The sequence below is a fragment of the Solanum tuberosum genome, unplaced genomic scaffold (assembly GCF_000226075.1).
Source record: "Solanum tuberosum cultivar DM 1-3 516 R44 unplaced genomic scaffold, SolTub_3.0 scf00058, whole genome shotgun sequence".
Taxonomy (NCBI): domain Eukaryota; kingdom Viridiplantae; phylum Streptophyta; class Magnoliopsida; order Solanales; family Solanaceae; genus Solanum; species Solanum tuberosum.
This window is the reverse complement of record NW_006238982.1, coordinates 1713807-1720420: the sequence shown is the minus strand read 5'-3', so window position 1 is coordinate 1720420 and position 6614 is coordinate 1713807. Positions and strand designations below refer to the sequence as shown.

At 39.9% G+C, this 6614-nt stretch overlaps 1 protein-coding gene across 2 annotated transcripts in view; it reads right to left on the bottom strand.

The window, feature by feature from the left end:
* LOC102590842 (phosphoinositide phosphatase SAC3-like) overlaps window positions 1-6614 on the bottom strand; it is a 49923-nt gene that overhangs the window by 30707 nt on the left and 12602 nt on the right. The window lies entirely within an intron of this gene.

Genomic DNA, 6614 nt, shown 5'->3' with positions numbered 1-6614 from the left:
CATAGCACACAATTTAATGCCTTCTAAGATTTCATCCTCTTCAAATTGTCTTTGTAGCTCCTCCTGTTCTTCTGCAGATATCCTTGTAGCTTCATGTAACACTAATTCTGGCCTCCATTCTTCTGCCTCCTTATACAGGTTCTTGTAGTAATTTTGAATAGCTTCTTTGATCTCCTCTGCATCTGTCACCTCCATACCATCCACCTTCAAGTTATCTATGGAGTTTACCCTTTTGTGAGCTGTAGCTATCCTATGGAAGTATTTTGTATTTTTGTCTCCCTGTTTCAACCATTGTATTCTTGATCTTTGTCTCCAAGCTATCTCCTCATTTCTTGCAACTTCTTCAAACTCTAAAGCCAAATTTGATTTTTGCATTGCTTCATCATCTGTGAGAGCTCTTTGTTCCTGGATTGCTTCCAAAGTTGCAATCTGGTTTAAAATGTCACCCTTTCTTTGTTTCCAGTTGCCCCTGTTGTTTCTACTCCACTTTTTTAACCTTTCTTTTAGCATCTTCAGTTTCCCAACTAAAATATAGTCAGGCCTCCCATTAACAACAAAAGCTCCCCACCACTGTTGTACCTTTTCTTTGAACCCTTCTACCCTCAGCCACCAACTTTCAAATTTGAAGTATTTTTTCTTGAAGTTCAGCTCTCCACAAGATAGCATGATTGGGTTGTGGTCAGATCCTATCTTTGGTAATATTGCCTGTTTGATGAGAGTAAATTACTCTTCCCATGATGAGGAGTATAAGAATCTATCGATTCTTGAGGCACTTCTATGATTCTCCCCCTTCTCCAAGTATAAGATCCTCCAAATAATGGAGGATCCACTAGCTCCATCTCTTCAATGCATTTAGAGAACTCTGACATTGCTCCATTTATTCTAAAACAGTTTGTTCTTTCATTGGGGTACCTGATTACATTAAAATCACCTCCCACCACCCAAGGTCCTGCACACCTTCCCCCCGCTGAATATAGCTCCCCCCATAACTCTCTTCTTTCCACTCTTTTACAATCAGCATACACTGCTGTTACAAACCAAAAAAAATCAGAATTTTCCCCAGACATTTTACAAGTTATGCTTTGGTTGCCATGTTCTACCATTTCCCCTTTCCAAACTCTCCTGTCCCATAAAATAATTATTCCCCCCGGCTACCATCTGCCTCGAAATGTATCTCTCCCACCCATCTATTGTCCCAGATACTATGTATGAGTCTATCTATATTTCCCCCCAACTTTGTTTCTACCAAAATATACACATCTGCACTCCATTGATTAATCAGATTCCTTACCACCCCCCTCTTTCTTTCGTCATTAAGTCCCCTCACATTCCAAGACACGACCTTTATCCTCATGTATGCATAATGGTTAGTCTCCTCCCACTTATTCTAGGTTCGCCATCCTTGAATTTCATATCGAACATTAAATTCTTGAGCTCTTTTGGAATTGTGTTATTGTTGCTATTTGAGGATTTACCCTTTCCTGCGTGTCTCTCCAAATATCTCTTTTGATCCAGCTTCATGCACAAAGCATAAGCCTCTTTTTCACATCCCTTTATAGCTGCTCCAAAGGCTTGCCCTAATTTGATCACATTAAGGTGTACCCAGATTGTAGCCCTTGTCTCTATCATCTCTTCCGTGAGATTTTCTTCGATGCTCAATGGTTCCCCCCCCCCGCTCATACAGTAACTATTTGTCTCCCCTTCAAAAGCTATGCTATCTTCTTCTTGAGTCATGTCCTCTGCCTGAGCCTCCTCGATTCTCTGATTTCTGGTTTTTGGTTCTCCTTCTTCCATTTGCATGTGTTTTCCCAGTTCCCAATCCATTATAGAGTGCTTAAAAGGATGTTTTGCTTCTCCCCAATGGAGTTGATGAAATCAGAAAAAGGCTCAGTGAACATAGCAGTTTTGGGCTTGCTAGAAAGGCCCAATTGTTGTGTGAGATGGGCTTGTGTTTTATTCAATATTTAAAGTGTGCTCAGGGGGCCCACTTCCACTAGCCATGTGACTGTTGTCCTTTTCTTGTACCCCTTCCTTGTAAACCTCGATATCCGTTGTTTTCTTTGTTGCTGGACCTTTTCCTCTTTCTAACACTCTATTTCTGTCTTCTAGCAGCATAGGTCTGTCTTTTGTACCATCAAGGAGTATGTCACTATCACCTCAATCTGCTCTCTTCTCCACCTCCATCAATCTATATGTCGCCGGCGACTCCACCCATACCGGCAGTGAGTATATCAAACCATTATCGGCCATCTCAATCTTCGTGGGAATCTTCTCCCTTGGTCCTCTAACTCTGATTCTTGCCCATCTCAGATGATTTTTGATTTCTGTCTCCTCTTCAGTTTCTAGCCACCCCCCCACATTCATCACCTATCTTTTCCATCACCTTGTTGTTCCAGAGCTGCAATGGTAGCCCTAAAACCCTAATCCAAAACCAATCAAACCTTTTTTCATCTGGGAAGGCTCCTACTGTTGGAGACCACCATTCCAGCTTCAAAGTCAGACCTTGTCTCTTCCATTCACCCATGATAACATGTTCAGCCATTCTTCTGGTCTGAAATTCGAAGAGGAAGAGGAAGCCACTCATGTCGTACACCTGAACATTATGAGCTCCTTTCCACGTTTGTTGGGCCCATCTGCGCACTTCATTTCAAATAGGCATATCTCCTTCTCCACAAAACCTGCCAACGAGGCATCTTCGTAATAGGTTGCTGTCATCTACATCTGAAGACACCGTCAGCATTGAATTCTCACTGGTTACATTCATTTCTCTCTTGCTCCATTTACTATTGTGCAGAGCTCCCTTGTAATCCCCCTTCCCAGTGATTGTATTGTGATTTAATTCCCTTTTTGTAATAAATTCCCCTTTCTTCTCTACTTTTCTCTCAATGAAGTTTTCCACTCTTGTTACCAGACTCCCCCATCCCTCATTAAATGTATTTTCTGGAATAATAATTACTGATCTACTCTGCCCATTCACAGTAATAACAGAAATAAATCGCCCATACTTATTGAACTTACTTCAGGGAGCAATAAATATATGTTGAAATGTCTCTGCATCTCCATGTTTTGAAGTTTTTCCCCCTACTTTCAGAAGCTTCCCTTAATCTTTTGCATAACCAAAGTAAAGCTCCCCTACTCAATATCATACGCCTGGTAAGCAGCCTGGTACTCTCCACCAACTCAAACCATCTCTCTGAAACAGATATTGACTCTGTAAGATCATAAGATTTCCCCCCTGTCTGAAATACAACCTGTTCTCCATGTTCTAAATGCTACCTAGAAAAAAGGCAAGAAAGGGAAGAGATTCCGATGGCAGAGAACCACCAGAAAAGGGGCTCTAGACACCCAGAAGGGATCTCTAGAATCCACCTAGGGAAAAGTGCCTGGGAGCATCTAGGGAAAGCATTAAGGAGAATATTAGATACCAAACCTCTTGTATTTTGCTGTCACGATTCAGGCAAATGGAAAACAACCCAGGGAATAAATTTTCCAAGGACCACGACCAGTCCAGTTTTCCTTCCAAAACAAAGCCTTATTTCCTCGACCAACCTTTATCCTTACATTGTCTCTGAAAGCCAGCCATAGGTTTCTTATAGTCCTCCATACTCCCACACCATATGTTTCTGTCACTTCCTCTGAACACCATTGATCTTCCTGACCATACTTGTGTTGAATGAGTTCCTTCCATAGAGCTTGATCTTCCAAATTATATCTCCACAACCATTTGGTAAGTAAGGTGTTGTTGTGTATCTTTAGGTTTCTTACTCCCAAACCCCCACATCTTTTGAATTGTTGAACCGCCATCCATTTAACTAAGTTGTAGCTCTTCTCAATCTTGTTACCTTGCCAAAGGAAATTTCTCCTCAATGAGTCTATAGCTTTGACTACCTTGCCGGGAATGGGAAAAAGTGACATCACATATGTTGGCAAAGAGTCTAAAACAGAATTAATCAAAGTGACTCTTCCCCCAAGGATAGATATTGGGATTTCCAAAGTGCCAGTCTCCTCTCTGATATTTCTAGTACACCATCCCAGATGCTAAATGCTTTATGCTTAGCACCCAATGGCAGACCTAGATAAACTGTAGGCAACCTCTCTATCTTGCACTTCAATATATTGGCCAAAGCTTGAATATGTTGGACCTCTTTAATAGGAAAAATGCTACTTTTTCTCCAGTTCACCTTAAGTCCAGAGCATGCCTCAAAAATTACCAGAATAATTCTGATGTGACAGAGTTGTTCCTGCTCTGCTTCACAAAAATTATTGTGTCATCCGCATACAATAAATGAGTCATATCCATCACCTCATTAACCCTGTTTTTGTTTTTGATTCTGAAACCCCTAATCCAGTTGTTTAGAGAAGCTCTCCTCATCAAACTATCCAACCCTTCCATGGCAATGATAAACAGGAAAGGGGGCAAAGGGTCTCCTTGTCTAAGACCTCTTTCAGCAGGAAAAAAACCTACAGGTTCTCCACTAACCAAAATGGAGAACCTGGTGGTTTTAATACATAACTTAATCCACTTGAGCCATGTAGGGCCAAAACCCATTTGTCTAAGAGTGTTGATCAGGAAGTCCCAATTAAGATGGTCATTGGCTTTTGCAATATCCAGTTTGCACATTACCCCTGGCACACCTTTCATGCCTTTTGTTGTTTAAATAATTCAAACTCATTAGCCACACATGCAGCATCACTAATTTGTCTACCCTTAATGAATGCATTTCGATTACCATCCACCAACTTCCCGATCATTTTTTTCAACATTTCTGCCAACAATTTAGTTATAATTTTATAAACACTACGCAACAAACTGATAGGTCTTAAGTCTTTCATCTCTTCAGCCCCCTTCTTTTTAGTATTAAATGCAGTAAAAGTTGCATTAAATTTTGTTACAAAATAACCTTCATTATTAAAAAAAAATCATTTGCAGAGAATCATATATTGTAGAGTTTTGAACTTTTGGTATAGCCTTTGTATACGGCCGTTTTGGTCATGTTTATGAATGAAGTACTTTTACTTGAGGGGAATCAAGTGAGTAATGCCAGCGAGGGCAAAGGAGGTATTAGACAGCTGGGACAGAGAAGGAATTTTGTTCAAACAGAAGGAGAGATGGAGGATCCCCCCTGCATGCATCTGGTGGACAATATGGAAAGAGAGAAATCAAAGGTGGTTTGAACAAGAAGAGCAATATTCAGAAGTTGAAAATGGACTGCTTGGGCCTTTATTTTTGGTGTGAAAAAGAATGTTTAGAAGAAACAAAAGATATTTTTGAGGTTTTTGACAACATGTAAGAGGAACATAGATAGAAAGCTTCCTATTTGTAAATGTCTGTTTGGGAGACTATCCAGTTGGTATATTATACCTGTTAATATATAAAATATTACCTTTCTCAAAATATACTTTAACTTGATCAAAAAGAAAAAGAAAATCCATTGTTGTCTATACATCTTCCTTTTCTATACTCCAACATCTCTGCAAGAAAGGTAAATTAAATACATCTAGTCCACAGCCTTGACACCATTGCACGATTTAACTTCTTCAACCTCTTCACTAGTGATGGGCCTTTGGAGTCATTCCCTGTCCTCATCAGTTAATTTGGCCACCTTTTCATCACGCCATATGGGCCTCAAATGCTCCACTTCTGCAAATAACTCCTTACAATAACCAACTATGTAATTCTAATAGTTCCCTCATCTTCATCCAGCTTCTCCGCGATTTTTATTGTATCAATACAATTAAATCTCTTATGTGCCTTAGTTTCCAGTGAAAAAAAAATTGTATTCTTATCTCCTTGCTTTATCCATATCTCCCTTTATTTCTATCTCCATGACGCCTCCTCTGCCTTTGGAGTCTCTTCTAACACACGCTGAAAAGTGAATCCCTTTCAGCAGTTACAATGCTATCTTCCTGCTCATGTAGCCTACCATGATCAATTTCCTCAAGTCTATTCATAGCCTTCCTTTTCCTTTCATCCAAGTGAATTTTATATCCAAACACAGCTGAAGCTTTAAAATACTTTCTTTCAACTTCAACGAAGTATTGTCCAAATGGGCAGTGTTCAGCGTGAATACACGCTGACAATCTTAGAAGGAAACGAACAGCTGTGAGTTCGCGTTAAAATGAACAAATATGATGGAGAAGATATAAATCACTTAATGTTGCATTATTCAGTGGTTCACAATAATGGACCAAGTACTAACCCTATTCGGTATCAATTATGTGTTTCTTGAAAGTGTTAGAGGTGTTAGTGGTGGAGATAAGGTTCAGTGCTGAGAGGAAAACAACATGAAAAGCTAACCTTCTGTGTGGACACCATTAGAATGAAAGGACTGGGAGGATGTTGCACATGAAAGAAAATTTAAGATGACAAAAGATTAACAAATTCATTTATACTTTTGGGTCAAAGAAAGAATTATCACTTTGTATAGACAGTTGGGTAGACTTGTTAGAAGAGCAGTAGCATACCTGCTCACCAGGTATGGATAGATGGGATTTCTCAACCTTTAGAACTAAGCCAATGAGCCCTGCCAATATTATTTACGAGCCCCCCTAAATAGTACGTCGTGTTCAGTTAGCTTTTGAGCTAATATGGACCCCCCCCCCCCCTTTTTTAC